Source organism: Spea bombifrons, chromosome 1, assembly GCF_027358695.1.
Source record: "Spea bombifrons isolate aSpeBom1 chromosome 1, aSpeBom1.2.pri, whole genome shotgun sequence".
NCBI classification, from domain to species: domain Eukaryota; kingdom Metazoa; phylum Chordata; class Amphibia; order Anura; family Pelobatidae; genus Spea; species Spea bombifrons.
Genome location: NC_071087.1, coordinates 119,409,909 through 119,427,109, shown reverse-complemented (window position 1 = coordinate 119,427,109; position 17,201 = coordinate 119,409,909). Strand labels below are relative to the sequence as shown.

The following is a 17,201-nucleotide window of genomic DNA, read 5'->3' as shown; positions in this document are numbered from 1 at the left end:
TATATAAGCACACACTATATCTCTTGTTACTGGACAGGCATCTGCTTAGTGTTATGGAAGGCATCATGGTCTTTCCAAAATCATTCTGGTTGAGCGAAAGACCCTGTGCCTATTGCTGACTTGCACAACAGCCTACACTTCTTTTGTTATGTGTGTGTGTAATTATATATATATATATATATATATATATATATTTGTGTGAATTTATGATTATAGATAGATATATATATATATATATATATATATATAGATAGATATATAATTAGTGTGAATTCCACCTTTGACAGTAAGTGACTGAAACATATCCCATTGTAATATAGCATTTTGGCCTAAGTAAAGGAATCGCTGCGTATACTCAGATTGCCTGCATGAATGTTAGTATATTCTTTAGAAGATTAAAACGTATTTAACTGCTGTTAAGGTTCCTTCAATTACGGGTTAATGCCAGTTTGCTATTTACAGCATCGTCATGTGTTTGTGTTTCAATCCTCACTATCGCCACCAGTGAGGATGATGGGAATTGTAGTCCAGCAGCATGAGAAATACTGCAGTTTGATGCTTCCATGCTCTGAAATGGCACAGGGCTTAATAAAAATAACTATGCATGACCGGAGTGTTGTGACTGCCAAGGCTCAATGACTGGTTACTGAATCACCCCAGCTCTCTACAGACATTAACTGTCTCAATGCCTCTGGCTTATTTCTCTGATAGGGCAAAGGGTTAACCCTTGCAATGTCTTCTACACATCACTCTGCTGAGCAATAATTGAAAATCAGTGAGGCATGTAGCTCCTTATTCAGCCTTGTCTATGTACAATATTAACTTTTAATAAGTCCCTTTTCTAAAGTCTAACTCGGAATAACTCAAGCACAAATACATCAGCTGTATCGCAGGGTACTGTGTGGGCGAAGAGAGAATTTGATGCGGAGAAATCATGGCATGAACGAGACAAAACAAAATCTCAGCTTTAACACTGCAGTAACAAAGGAAAAGTTTAATTAAACCCAAGTTTATGCCTTTGTCAAATACAAAGTATGTGCAGGTTTTCCGGGTTTGACGTAAATGTAAGTACTGCTTGTGAGACAGAGGTTACTGTATAGAAACAGCCTGTTGGGCTTCCCGTAATGCACCAGATCACTTGCCTGTAGGTGATTTGGAAGCCATTTTCAATAGCTCTTATGCCTTTAAGGCTCCAGGGATGAATGCCCACCTGGGGTCTAAGCAGCAACTGTTTCTTATACAATAATAATGCGTATGTATAGGAAAGTTAGGTATGTTGGGTAAAAAGAAGATCCTGTGTTCATAAGCTAATAGAAGAGGTATAGGTAAAAGTTAGCTCAAGTCAGAAAACGCATTCTACGGAAACTATTTTTATTTTACTTTTTGTGTATATTGATCCAAATTTCTACATGCATACTGTGTGATAACATTACCATTTCCAGGATGAAAAAGATAAATCTAAACACATAGCGGAATGTCAACCCTTGCTTCAGGAACAAAAAGGCAGTGAGAATGAATGCCCTGCCTACCCGTAGCCATTAAATGCTTGTTTCATTGGTTACGCTTATTCAGACTATACGACCCCCACTTAATATATGGGGAAATCCGTTTCATACGCTACTCTTTATTAGAGGTCCCTATTGGAATGTATGTATGTTCTATAATAAGATTTACCCTGATACATGATTTTGTGAAGACTGAAAGTACCATAAGAGGCAAGAAGAAAACTGTTTGAAAGCAAATTATGAAGTGTTTATGCAGAACATTGAGTCCTTCCAGCCTTAGGTCTCTTCTATAAGCAGGCAGCTATGACAGCAACCAGGTCCATTATTTTATTTAGACATATGATAAGTCGCAGACTGGAGCCAAATCTCTTTAACCCTCTGTGTTTAGTTGCAGTTTAACATGTAAGGTCTAAAAACATCTGTGCCTTTTACTTAATGCTATGAACAGAATGTTCTTTAGATTTTAATTTTTTATGTAGCTGGTCCATATAATATTTAATCTGATGGAAGATTTCAAACTTTTCTTGGTCCTTGGCCTTGTCTTATTTTTGGCATCACGTTCTGCCTATCCCATGCATGTTTAAATTCCCCAGTGTATACAACCAATTCATATTCCGTGTATCTACTACCTTCTTGATAGCCATAATAACTTATCACTTGGTTATCCAGAAGGTTTAAAAGCAGTGCCCCACACATTCAAAGATTTCATTTAGATAGCGAGCAGTGTAAACAAGCAGCCACATACACATTGTCACTGAATGGAGAACGTGCTCCTAGCACCTGTTTGGAAACACCTTTTTATGTATAAAATGATTGTTGCATGGTATCTTTTGAAAAATTTGTGTTGTCTCAGGAAAAGCGTTAATAAATATACTTTGTTCCACAGAAAGCAGCCGCTGCCCATTCTTGACACATGGCCAACGGAAAATATTTTCTCTTGCGGTTATGTCTACTGCTGTCCTAATGACCCGCGTTCCCTGCTTGGTCTTGTTCATCCCGCAAGCCTTTCTCTTCACCTTCTGTTACTAGTAATACTGTTTCATGGTAAGTCGTTATGGGCACCTGGGCACATTCTGGGGCATTTCGGTACTACATGCCCCCCAGATCAGTTCTCTCCTGACCTTGCTGTTCTCGTCAGATGGCTTAACATTGCGTGGCTCCAGCAGCTTCTAACCTTTGTTGTGTTTTGTCACCGGTGGCCGCTGGGGTTTATGCTCACAATGGAGGAAGCTTTGTTTGCTGAGCTCTGCCCCAGCCTAATGCTTCAGCCTGGTTTCAAACTCGCCTGTTCAGCTGATACGCACGCTGGAGGTGAACAATCACATTTTCTAGAAACCAAGAATACATTTTATCGAGATGTCGATTATTGCTTTCACAGTAGTTTCTATTTTTGGATCATTTTAGAAAGGGATACTAAAGCTAAAGAGTTTTGTTACATCTTAATTGCATTTTCAGAATACGTTTTATCGCTCTCCTAACATTTGAGACCTAGGGCAGGTTACAGACATAAATCAGTCAAACGTTGTGTCAAAACACAAATATTTGGGCCGAGCTATTCAGGAAGCGGTGGAGGCTGCTTTTCATATTTTCTAGACGCGTGCCTGCACTTGCTTGATAACAGCCAATGTTTCACGCTCTTACGCTACATATTGCTTGTTTTCATTTGTACCTATAACAGAGGTTTATTAACGAGACACTCCATCCATCATACGATAGCTGAGTGGTTCCTTTAAATTTATGTGGCTTAACCCCTTGTAGGATCTAAATTCATGTACTTGCCCCGGTCAATGGCTTGAAACATCGAGCCGAGGAGGGGAGTACTGCAGCTTCTCCTTGTAGTAAGTACTTTTTTTTACATCTTTGAGCAATGGATATGGAAGTACTTTCAAAATGCTTTCATATGCATTTGTTGCTTAGGGGCTTTCCTGGAACATTTGGGCGTCCCTTTAAGCGTATTAAACTGTTACTGTGTAAAGTCAATCGTCTGCCCTCAGGACTGGCAGTTATAAAGGTGACTTTATCTGCCACTGTATTCCAGCAAAATGTGAAATTTGTATAGATCATAGAAAAGTGGCTGATGTACACAGCTCTGTACAGGAGAATACACCATGCTCTGCCCACATCACATGGCCCCGTACATGTACATGCTGACAGCGGGACATATGTCCGGTTGTTGGAATTGTCCCACCAAATTCAGTACTTCTGGCAGTAGTGCTAGGGAGCTGCCGGATGTGTAAAGGCCTGCGCTATCGCCTTTAACTCTGTTAACTCTCGTCTGTAATCCTAAAGAAATCTGTCCAGCTGGGTAGGTCTCCACTGCAAGAACAGTTCAGACATGTTTATACATTAACCAGACAGGCTATCCCGTGTTAGTTCTTCACGTGTTAGCAGCATACTGCATAAACAGACCTAGAGAGGGACAGTTTGTAGCACGCTCCAATCCGCTAATACAGTTGTTTATATCATGTTGTAAGAACCTTATGATCGTTTCCTGTTTTGCTCTCTCTTCAGAGGAGCTGTTGCTTTAAGTTCATGGCGAATGTCTCTGACCCCCTCCCCTGACACTCTATCAGATCTGCAGCAGCTCTCCTGTTTGGCATCCAATCTCCTTCCAGCAGCTGAATCAATCACAATGACTCACCCGCTGCTGACATCATCTTCGGGCTGAGCTGTGACATCAACTTCCTAAAATAGAGCTTTCTTCTGGAACAGCTCCCAGCCTCATGTGATACGTCTTGTGTGTCCAGCTTTTCCATAGGCCAGCAGTCAGTGTAGCACATCTAGTCTATCTGTCTGTCTGTCTGTCTGTCTATCCTACAATAGGTCCAAAATATACACTTTTAATCGCGTCTCCCACTCTTTGTACAGATTGGGTTTGGCATATGTTTCTAAATCATGATATTGTATATGCTGAAGCCTGGCATTATGTGGTTTCATATTCTTATCTCACTCTACAGCCCTCTTTTACTTTTCTCTCACATTATACAGACTGAACAATTTCTATTAGACATCAGATTCTATGTTTCTATGGCCGGAGGTACTATAGTGGCTAATAGCATCTACACTGTCGCTTACTGACTATTCACTTGATTTCCTGCACTGAAAAGTTTCAGGCTACCCTCAATTCTATAAAATGTGTGAAGCAAGACTGGAAGCTTACTGGGGTGGGCTCTTTACATATATCACAGTTAGAATTTTTATTATCTTATTATTATTGATGGACAAAATAGTTGTGTTTTGCTGACATTGGTGAAGAAAGTGGGGGGTCATTGTGAGCCTTTGTAAGCACCTGGTGGACCACTGACTTGGTCTCCACAGTCTTTCTCTTCCTCTACATTGGGTATATGCAACCTCTTCCATCCCTTTCGATCACAAGAACGGTGGGAGGTCTTGCCCCCCCCCAAAAAAAGAGAGGGGAACCACTGACATCTTCTAGGAGAGATGACAGCCATGAAAAGCTGGACTCCACGGTGGCATCTTCAGTATGTGCAAACAAACCATGCACAGAACAAAAAAAAGAGTATTCCTTAATATGTTGGGGGGCCTTGGTCTCCTATCTCTTCAAGCAAAGAGAGACTTTAATGCAATGATGCTTTGATATAGTAATGCAAAGCAAGACTGAGCGTAACAGTCTCCTAGACGGGAAGTGCTTGGTCTGGGGGCTGATGTTGGTTCTGATTAAATGTTCTCCCTGAGCACATGAGGGATGCAGCTGCTGTGGAAAACGTGCTGAGACGAGGGAATGAAACAATGGAAAGCAGTTTTCCCCGTTGGGGAATATTGGAACACAGGAAGATACCAGGGTTATGAGACCAAACCCGCTGCTGAGTGACAGACGATCAAAACGGATATGATTGTCCTTTAGCGTTGTATACTGTACAACACAACATATAGTGGCTAAAGCAGGGCAAGATCCCAGAGGGCAACCATGTCGGTGAACATACTGACTGATATAGTGAATAATACACACCAGTGTTACTCGTTCCGCAGACTGACGTCAAACGAACCAATATGTTTGCCCAGAGAAAAATGGCTTGTGCCAGTAGCACGTTTTTAACAAATACCCACGCAAGAGATACAGGCTTAGAAATACTGCCATAGTAAAGGCATAACTATTTAATCACACGTTTGAAAGTTTATTAAAATAATAAATGAATAATAAAAGGGAAATAAAGTCATGGTCTAAAGTCCGGATCAGAACGTCTGCTCCTGCAAAAGCAGGTGTCTTTAGATTGCGCAAGCACTCGCCACTTTGGGGGGTATATGGGAACTGCATGACACCCCCTCCTTGCTTAGTATTTTCTCAGATTTCATTTGGGTCAACACAAGCTGAAAATATCTAGTTCTGGCAACTATATAGCAAGATAAAGCCAAGCTTTGTTTATATGCTGGAATTCAATGAAAGATAATCATTGCAAGTATGTAGACGCCCCTAAGACACTGTATTAAAGGGGAAGTTCCATGAAAAAACTCTAACCAGTGCTGTATACGGTAATGTAGGTAAAATTTATTGCCACTTTATTCCACTAAACGCCTATGGGCTGCCATTTCCCTGCTCAAACATCTGAAGACAAGATTTTTACATTTTTTTCTGTATTGGACCAATAAAAAGGTATACATTTTATCTAAAGAAAACATATTTTTGAAAATAGATTTTTGGCACTAGGGAAAGTGGTGGGAATTCCCCTTTAAGCGATGTGACCTGCGCTGTTAGCATGTTAAATAAATGAAGGCGAACACAGCCACTATCCATGTTTGCAACTGGAGCCTAACTGGCTTTGTTTGTAGTGAGCTGGCGGCTGCATGCGATTGTGACGGCTAAAACTAGTATGCACTGGTTCCATGCAGTGTTTGTTGCAGGTACTGCTGAAGTGCCGCAGGTACCACAACACACAACGTGCATTCAAAACAAAACCCAGGTTATAGCATCAAATAGTAACAACCATCTAACCCCAGAATCTGAGGCCCAAGAGGGCCGGGGTATGTGAGCCAGACGTAAAACAGGAGAGGGAGGGAAGGCTATTCATTGTTCCATGAGGACTGGTTTCCTGCTATTAAAATTCTGTAAATCTCAGGAAATGGCATGACAGCAGAACACAGACAGCAATATGTAACGTCTGGGGGACCCAAGATAATAACCATTAACTCCTCTCATTGCAGACAAAGCTTGGGAGTTTAAAAGAGGACTGATCATCACCTGCAACATAGGCTAAGCTGGCCCTGTACAATGCATAAGTAAAACAGGTGTCTTTTACAGCTCTCGTGCAGAAGGAGCTTGTTTGTGTTGATCTTTTCTAATGCTTAGTGAATTCGGGAAGTTACAATGTTCAGCTCTTTGCCTGGATGCAGGACTTGCCAAGCATGAGGTGATGCTAGCGTCAGGCTGCCTTGAGAAACCTGAGAATGGGAGGCCAAAAACAGCTTTTCCGCATGGAGGAAGAGGAAAGAGACCAAAAGTGGTCCAAAGAACCATGGGGGGGGGGTGAAGGCTGACCATTTTGGTCAAATCCAACAGTTGAATTGCTGAAAAAGTTAATGCTTGTTCTGACAGAAAGGTGTCAGAACACACAGTGGATAGCAGCGTGTTGCGTATGGGGCTGTGTAGCCACAGATCAGTCAGGGTGCCCCTGCTGACCCTTCTCCACTGGCGAAAGCGCTTACAATGGACACATGAGCATAAGAACTGGTCCATGGAGCAATGGAAGAAGGTGGCCTGGTCTGATGAATCACATTTTCTTTTACATCATGTGGCTGGCCATGTGTGTCGCTTACCTGGGGAACACATGGCACCAGCATGCATCCATGAAGGCCCCACCTCGCAACTTACAGGACTGCGGGTAACGTCTCGGTGCAGATACCAAAGCACACCTTCAGAGCTCTAGTGGAGTCCATTCCTTGTTATGGTTTATCGGTGTGCTTGTGCTACCTACAGAGCAAAATAAATTGACTTATTCCACCATCCTCCAAGTTCCTAAATCCTTTTACAGACCATAGGCTTCAAAATAGCAACTGCAGTTCTATGGGATACGGATTTTAATGTAGACTGCTTATCATTAGTGGAAATATCACCAGAGTAATAATGTAATTTGGAGCAATATTAGTTTTATGCCTACACAGCCAGCTCATCATAGCACATCTAGAAGGGTGAATCCAGCCATTACGTTTCAAGAATTCTCTTAGATTATAACCAATACAATAAATTACACATGGAGACAATTAACCTCCCAGTGATGATATAAAGCACAGAACACGAAAATGTAATTTGGCCCAACATGAAAGTCAAACTGAAAACTACGTCAATGGTCATAATAGTGCCTAAGCAATCATTTAAAGGGAAAATAGAATTTATCCTGTATTTCATGACATAATGCAGACTACCCAGCTAGACAGTTATTAGTTTTTTCTACAGGACCATCAGCCCACAAAAATAATTCAAGAAAGGCTCATACTCACTTCCGAACACCCAGTTTTCATATGGAATATGCATTTTCAAAATGGACAGGTACATTTCCCATGAACATACTGCCACTTACCGCTACCAAAACGTAATCTGACAAGACAATCTGTATGACATTGTAAAACTAAAGGTCTAGATCTTCCCATATTTATTTTAAACTAAAGGACATGGTAAGCAGATGGGGGGATACACAGTGGCAATATGGTGAGCACAGCCATGTTTCCAGGACACATTTAATTTTCACATGTTCCTGACCAATGCATGTAAAGAGCTGCCCTGCAGATGATATGGTTGATCAGAAGGACCTGGGTAAATGATACTGATGTTGATGATGTGTATATGATTTCCAGAATTCTGTTAAAGTCTAGTCACCAAAATTGTATTTAATGTTTTAATGCATGTTGGTGTTCATTGTGTTTTAGATAGCAAACATGATTGGTTGCTGCTACGCTCATTGCTTTCAATTAGAACCTAGCTCCTGTTGCCTGGAAGAAGAGTTCTATTGACCATAAGCAAGAAGAATACCAAGAAGCTGCTCTCGAGGCAGTCAGGGGAGGATCTAAAAGACTAAAGTCTTATTTTCTCCAATGACTAAGGAATGTCTGCACAGATTTGAATGCAGTAAAGCAGGCATGCAATTCCAAATTAACATAAAAATAGGGCTGGGTGCTCTTTTAAAGTTGGAAATTGTGACTATTTGTGTTATTTCTCCATTTCCCAGTTAGCTACAACTACGATTATGGGGTGCTTCCTATGGGCTAGGAAGCAAGGGAGCTTATCAGCGGTGTCTGTTCTTGGCACTATGCCCTCAGTAGGGCATTCAACTGGAGTAGAATCCAGTAAGAGCCAAAGTCATCCTCACCACAAGGCCACTGGAAATGGCAGGAATGTGGGTGTGAGGACCACATAGACTGATGTGGCAGCTGACGCCTAAGGGCAGGGAGGCACATTGCTGTACAAAAATACTACTGATTGTGGGAAAAGCAACAAATCTCCCAGAGAAAGCAACAGGACAAGGATATGTCTCAAGTTCATTTGTCAACAAGAATAACCTATATGACTGCCTTACTAAATACTTTGTTTTGACAGAGGAAGGCGAAGAGAAGTGTGTTCTCCAATGTACAAACAGACAAATCCCTGACGAGATTAATCCAGTTATTTTAAAGAGCTTCATAGGGTCCCAGCAAAACCTTTAGCAGCCGCAGTTAATTAGTCACTATTGACAGGAATACTTTCAGAAGATTGGATATTGGCATTTATATTACAACTTCAGAAAAGGGTAGCAGGGAAGATTCAGCCAACTACAGTAAGTCTTACATCATTAGTTGGAAAATTAATGGAAACCATGCCAAATGAAAGGCCTTTTAAACATCTGGATGCAAATAAACAGCAAGGGTTTACTGTGGGTGATCTTGTCACTTTTTGTGACTGATTTACTAGAAATAATAGCCCAGGGAGGCAGTAGATATTAATAGTAGAATAGCCTATCGAGATTCCAGTAAGGCATCTGACACTGTCCCTCATAGAAAGCTTATAAATACATGCCAGTGTTTGGGTTTGGGTGCTAAAATAACGGAACGGATAAGGCAATGGTTGAGTGATAGGAGACAAACAGTTGTAGTTAATGGCGTATAGCCAGAGGAAGGTCTTGTTACTAGTAGGGTACACTGGGGATCAGTACAGGGACCCGTACTTTTTAATATTTTTATTAGCAATAGTAAAAAAGGTCTTATTGGTATGATATGTATTTCAGCAGATTATACAAAGGTCTGCAACCAGGGGAGGGCTGGCAGCCCACGGCCTGGGGGGCAAGTCTAGTCAACTGGCCCATTGTGCCACCAAAGCGGCTGCGAGCGTCATTGAAAGCGGCTGTCGTGCGGCAGTCACTCCACCACCGGCTAATGAAATCAAAATCGGCCGGCGTGCACGCACCGCGCCGCCCAATGGCTGTGCCTCAGCTCTTCATCCCACCCCTTTTAAGACGTGGGACAAAGAGCTGAGGCACAGCCATTGGGTCTGACTGCTGCATGATGCAGGGGCGTACCGAGAGTATTTGGCACCTGTGGCAGATCCTGTATGTGGCACCCCCCACACACACACTTTAAAACTGCATAGTTTCTATGGTTAGGCAGACATTGACAGGGGTACAGCATAACTATTATATACTGAGGCACACATTGACGTCAATGCGTGGCTATCACTATACATTGAGCCAGACACTGACAATACTGCACTACAACCCCTATCACTATATACTAAGCCAAACATTGATGTGGTGTAGGCCTACCACATCAGTGACTGGCTTAGTATATAGTATGGATGCACCGAAATGAAAATTAACAGCAATCACAATCCTATCATGCCCAGGTTCTAGCATGTGCTGGCTGATTTAGCATGATAGGAGTGTGATTGCTATTTGCAATATTTGCCATCTGGCCGGTCCGGATTCAGGGCGGCCTGAGGGGCAATTGCCCCCCTGCCCAGCCCGCCCCTGTCTGCAACAGAGTAAACATTCTTGGTGAAACAAGCCAAATAGAAAGTGACTTAAGTAAATTAGAAGAATGGTTGAGAGTGTTGCAGCTGCATTTAATGTTGATAAGTGTAAAATAATGCACTTGGGGTGTAAGAATCCAAAGGTAGAATATAGTATTGGGGGCACTGTTCTTAGAAGACATTATTTCTGAGGACTTAGTTTATAAAGCTAGAGGAATAAGTAGTAAAACGAGGAAAGTTGTTCTGCCACTTTATTGGTCAGGCCTCACCTAGGATATTGTGTACAGTTCTGGAGCCCCCATCTCCAGAAGGATATTAACATATCGGACAGAGTTCAGAAAAGGGCGACCAAAACAGTGAATGGTTCTCGATATGTACGGGTATGAGGAAAGACGAGAGAGAGGAGATTTCAAACATTCATGTGCAGAAGGAAACGTTTATATCAAAGGAGGGGAAATGTTAGAACAAGAGGTCAGGGGTTTAGATGTAATGTAAGGAATTTTCAATTTAGATAAATTGAACAGCCTCGGATCAAAACTCGTAGAGGCTACAGTGAGGGAATTTAAACATGCATTTGGATAGGCATAAAGCTATCCTGAATTTAAGAGAAGATCAGGGACCAGTGGGCAGACTCCATGGGCCGAATGGTCTTACCTGATGTAAAATTCTATGTTTTTAAAAGGTAGGCAAACCCAAGGTATAAGCAGCAAGAAGCCTTAAAGGAGGAATGCAGGAAAAGGACTGAGCAAAACGCCCAAAACAGTGACTCTACGAGTAGAAGCCCACTAACGTTAAGCCTCCTTTCCTATATTTTTGATACAGGATACGCAAACACCTGACTACTCAGTAGCGTTTCATGTACAGGGGCGCTATTATGCAATAAGCCCTTAATTCTGCATGCCTGCAACACTGAATATGCATTCATTTTGGTGTTTGATAAGTGTATTTGCAAGAAGGTGAACTCTCATCCCTATTAGCCATGTAAGAAATGGTGGCGGACTGTAGGATGACTGGCAGCAGGCTGATTGTGGACACGTACTGTGGGTACTGGCATCCCGACTACAACTTGCGCAACTAGTTAACCTGTAGTGGAGAAGATATGGAATACAAAACCACATTAAAAGAAGACTGCGGGGTATTTGAGATCTTACCGATTGAGTAATGGAGATTGTTGAGAATTTTGTCATGCTGGTTTGAGTTGCAGCTGTTCCCAATTAACACTCTTCAAACAGTGTCATACAATGGATGTCTATTTTTATTTAATTATCTTAATAAAGAAACATTGACGGGCTAGCCACACAAACCAAATATAGACAAGGTTAAAATAGAATCTAGATGGCCATCGGATGCTGGTAAATTAGATTACTTGTTTTTATTTTATTTTTTTATTTTTTTTTATAGTGAAGTGCTCCATATATCGCACTCATAAAAACGGCATAAATCAAGAAGGGGGTAAGTCCAATATTATCCATTCTAAGAAAGAACTCAAGCTCAAGGACATTGTTAAACACAGTAAATCACTGCCAGTCACACAGCAAACCTTACTGTTTGCCTTTAACTTCCTCCTAAAGCGGTTTGTAATAGAAAACTAGCCTATTATGTTCGGTTTCTACATGGATAATAACCTTTTACAAAATCACCTGTGTTTTTTATTGCTAGGACAGAGACGGCTACAGATTATTGCAGTAACTGTATGCAGTGGTGTGTTTACAGTAACGAGCATTCATGCCCTTGGGACTTGTGGGTGGATCTGACATGACCTTAAATGGAGAAAAATAATAATAAATAAAAAAAAAACAAACACGCCTCCAATAGAAAGTTACAAATGAATGCACGGAATAAACACGCCTGACGTTTTCATAATAAGGAAGTAAAAAAAAAAACCAAAAAAAACCTCAAGATCATATCTGAAGTGTTAAGAATGGCCATAAGGGGAAATGCGACAGCTCCAGAACTTCCCAAACACATATTTATAAACCCTTTAAGACATAATATTGCGGTTTTTGAGATAAAACTCAACTTTTGTGGACAGTTAAGTATTGAAACATAATTTCATGTTTTCTGCAACTATGTTTTCAGAAATAAAGAAAAGAATTGCTTTGACTATTATCCTGGCTGAGGTTTCTACGTTCTTCTCATTTATGATCAAGGGTGATACATTTGTATCCTGCGTGTCCCTACTCCTCCGTTTCCCCTTTTCGTATATTCATTGTTGCTACCTACAGAGTGGAGTTCACATTTATAAGCAGCTCTGAGGATCCTTTGCTATATATGACCCATGTTTATACCATGTGTTTTCACATGTATCTTTTTTGAGCAATGTGTTCAAATATACAACAAAAATGCATGGTTTGTCCATATTCTAACAAAATATATTGGTGATGAGACCCTACCTGTGTGACCAAAAACGGCGCCATGGAATATGTGGCTGATATTCAGTTATTCAGGGTTGGTTTTTATTCTATCTGGTTTGCATTATACATTGCAAGGTCCAATTCTCAATAAGTTTCAGCTTGCACAAATTCATTTAATAAATACTAAAATAGCAAAACTGTCTGGTTTCTCCACTCAGCTTATGTTTTTTGGTTAAAGATTAAATAATCATTATTTCCAAAAATATGCAGAAAATCAGAAGGGGGATTCGCACTTTTCACACAAATGTTATTCTTTACCAGCTGAGATGAGTTCCCCATATCTTTAAATACTTTTAATGGCGGCCAAACTGCACACGGTTTTACCTATCTTTTTTGTTGTTGTTTTAAACGAATCTACTAAGGAAATGACAGAGAACATTTTATTTCCCCATATTGTGCCATAACTTCTTATACCAGCTCGTTTGCTGCAGTATTACCTGACCAAAGTATTCTACGTCAAACGCCTGCCATGCTAGTCCTCATAGAAGAGAAGCACAGGAAAGACCACGATGCTTACCTCTCTTTCTGTAATGCATTCTCTGTATCTTGACATATTAAAGTAACGCCGGTGAAGAACTACAAGGTACTTATTTTCGTGGTATTACCTGTAATCATCGTATGACGCCTGTAGAGGTGGGATGCTTTTAACATTGTAACCGAGCTTATAATAAAGATACATCTTGGAAATTAGTGATAATAGTAATAAAAAGTGATAAATGGTTCACAGTGGGAAGCCGTTAAGTTTAATTTAATGAAATAAAAAAAAACAGATTACACATGCATGATTTGCTGATTAAAGCCTTTTATTGTGATACCTCAAATAGAATACAACAACGTGAAACAATCACAGAAAGTGTTGTACAATATTGCTAGGACAGAACAGCAACGCTATATCAGCTCTTAAAGAAATCGTTAAGTGTAAGGAAAGTGAAGTGGCAGCTCCATGTGGTGTACAACACACACAGGCAGAATTGCCCCAAACTTTGTAACCGGTACCGTTAACCATAAAACCGATACCAATATAGAACCCCTTTAGCGGTTAATGTATCCGAGCACCGCTCATCACATATTCAATCACTAAAGGGTTAGTTTTGGCTATACTGACACACAGCGAATAAGGCTTCTATTCAAACTCCAATTCGGAATCCTTATTACCGTGTGAGCTGACACCACGTTGTTTCGCAACATCTCCAGCTGCTGTTGCAGGGTGGGTAAGGGTTAATTTTTCACAGTTACGATGTATCCCTCCCCACTTGCTTAGTCAGCCAGACCAAGTAAAGCAAAACAAAACAAAAAAAAACTAATAAAATTCAGTGGCACTTAGTATAATGTTTCTTGCTATAACCAGAATTTTTTCATATTGCACAAGAGGGAACCAAAATACGCGCAAAATACGCTATAATTGATCCATGCTTAGTGACTTTCCAGCCACCGGTGGTATATAACATAGGTACACCCCCAATTTAAATATAGGTTTTTAAACATCGCACTTCTTAAGGATTCCCAAAGGAGTGATCCATCACAAACCACATGCAGTAGTGACAGCGATGCAGCGGACTCCTTCACGACGGAGTTTTAGAAAACCCCTACATAATGACTCAACGGCCCTTGTTTTCATTATTTACCGGCTGCTCTTCAACAGGGAAAAAAAATACAGATAAGCACAGGGTTGTGTTCCTGGCACCAGATGTGTTAAGTGCTGGGTAAGAAACCCCCTACACTAAAAGCTGGAAGTCTTCATGCCCGGGAATTCCCATCATTCCTGAAAACAGCACCAGAAACAAGAAGCGCCGTGTTCCTGTGTGCCGGGAAGCATGTCGGACACGATAAACTTTAAATTCTCAATGAAATTAAAGTACCTCTTTGCATGACTGTGAATAAGTTAACGAGAAGAGAGACCATAGCTGGCTACACCAAACCAAAGAGCAATTTGTAAATCTTCACATAAGTCATGGCCGGTCAGGGAACGCTGGAATCCAAAAGGCCCGATAATAAAGGGAGCACCTTATGTTTACATACACATCGCCTTGAAGGTCCAATCAAAATGTGCAACAGTTACTTGTAGCTCTTTAACAAAAAGAGTACAAGTAACAATGTGTAGAAGAGAATCCTAATGGATATATAATGAAAAGGTGCCCTTAGCTATGTAATTATACATTACACCAGGTGGGGGTTGGGCAGGGGTTCAGTCAAAACCAAAATGATGCATATAGATTATGTATACACATACACAGATACACACAATGCTTCATTTGCTACAATGATATCAAAATATGGAAAAGGTATAACAAAAAAAAAGCAAACAGTAACCTTATCACAAGAACAAAAAAAAAGTTTAAATAGTATCCTTAATATTATATTATGTACAAAAATTGGTTAGGTGGATTTTTTTTTTTAAACATATATAATTCAAGTTTTATGCAAACTGTTGAAAACAAAGAAACACAACAAGGATCAGTAACCAGACTGTCCTATTTATCACCTTAGCCACAACGGGAGCCAAATAGTATAGAAAGATTTGTTCAAGAGGCAAGAGTCGGTGTGTGTGTGTGTGTGTGTGTGTGTGTGTGTGTTTATACACAAAATGTAAGGAAATTTGGGTATTAACAAACACAACAATAGACTACTAGCATACGACACAGTAATGTTGTATATAGGGACTCTAGCCAGTTCATCAAATCCATTATTAAAATATATATATATAGATTGTGTGAGCAGAATATGTTTGACTAATTTCATTTACTTTTTACCAAACTACTGGCCAATCCTGGGCTTCTCAAAGAAGCTCTTTATTAACCCATTGACTCTGGACGAAAACCCTCCATGCAGTTGAAAAGAACTACTCGGCGAGGCACAATGGACTGTCCTGTAGGCCCATTCAGATGCAGGAGTTTACAGATTAGATTAATCACTTTTCTGTTTGTGGGTATTTATGTTTTCTCTAAATCGAAAGAAGCAACGAGGTTAATCAGAATGAATGTTAGTCAAGCGAAAAAAAACTACAGTCTTTTTTTCTAGTAGCCATGAATCTCTGAAGCGATGATATTTAGAAATAACACAATGCACTGAAAAAAAGAGGTTCCCAGTCATTTGGACTGTAAACACGAGAGCTCATCCACCAACATTTTAATAAAGCAAGTGGAAGTTCGCATAAGCATAAAGTGCAAGCCAGCCTACTTCTAGCTAATGCATCAAGCAGCAGCAATGCCTCAATCGTCACACGCAAATCATTTGTAGCGTTATATAGTAAATATTTGGGGAGAAATAGTATTATTTCTATTGCAAGGGTTCCCATGCTAAAGTTTTTGTCAAAGTGCTCATATCAATCATAGTGTTGTATAGAAAAATAATCAGTCCTACTAAATCCATTTATATTGCTTTATAGCCCACCCATTTTTTGTAGCTGTTGGGAGATCATAGATAAAAGTCTGCCAGCTCTCCGAAAAGAGAAACCCACATAGTTTAGAATATCTTGTTTTAACTTAAATGACAAGTTAGCATCTCTTGGGGGGCCAACATTAAAGGGCCACATTCAAAATAACTCCAGCCTCTTTGAGAGAAAGCCAATTGTATTTTAAAGACCTTGGAGAATTAAGTAAGCAGCTTGTAATTCAGTAGTTACACGCTACTTTCTCTGACAGAGATTGACAAAGGGGATAAATAACTATTGTGTTACTACATGGAGCACACATTTAGTACATTGGTGAGTTCAGGAATCTAAACAATCTGCTAAAGCAGGTCCCTGGATTGGAAAAGATCGCCTTAATATCATGACAATTACTCACAAACCACTAGATGCGTTTCCAAACACTAGTTACTCTTTCTTGAATATGCTGTGCTTTCCCACAGCGATTTATCTGAAGACAGGGTCGGATTAAGCAACGATGTCCAAGAATGCTGGGATGCACCAGCGCATGATTCAAGATTAAAAAGAAAAAATACGGTGGAGATGAATCAGATTTTCTGAAAATTCCAGCAGCCTGGCCTCTCTCAAAAAAGGTGAAGTTATTTTTAAACTTTAATGGTTCTTTAACCGTTTAAGAGCTTAAAAAAATATGCTCTATATTACTGCCAAAAAAGGATTCCATTTAAAATATATTTGTACATTCCTTGGCAGCAACCAGCTGCTAATTTAATAGCTTCGCCAAAAGTTAGGTACCTGGTCTGTGTATATTTTATATATTTACACACACTACCTTTTAAAAGTTTGGGGTCACTCAGCTGTTCTCATGGGAAAAACAGGGACATTTCTAGCTGTAACAATTTTAAAATGTTTTTCTAATGGTCAATTAGCCTTTTAACCTTAAACGTGCCATTGGAACACAGGAGTGA

General features: G+C 40.3%; 1 protein-coding gene across 1 annotated transcript in view; it reads left to right on the top strand.

Moving 5' to 3' along the window:
- The window catches only part of C1H22orf39 (chromosome 1 C22orf39 homolog), a 255,521-nt gene that overhangs the window by 45,336 nt on the left and 192,984 nt on the right, over positions 1-17,201 (top strand). The window lies entirely within an intron of this gene.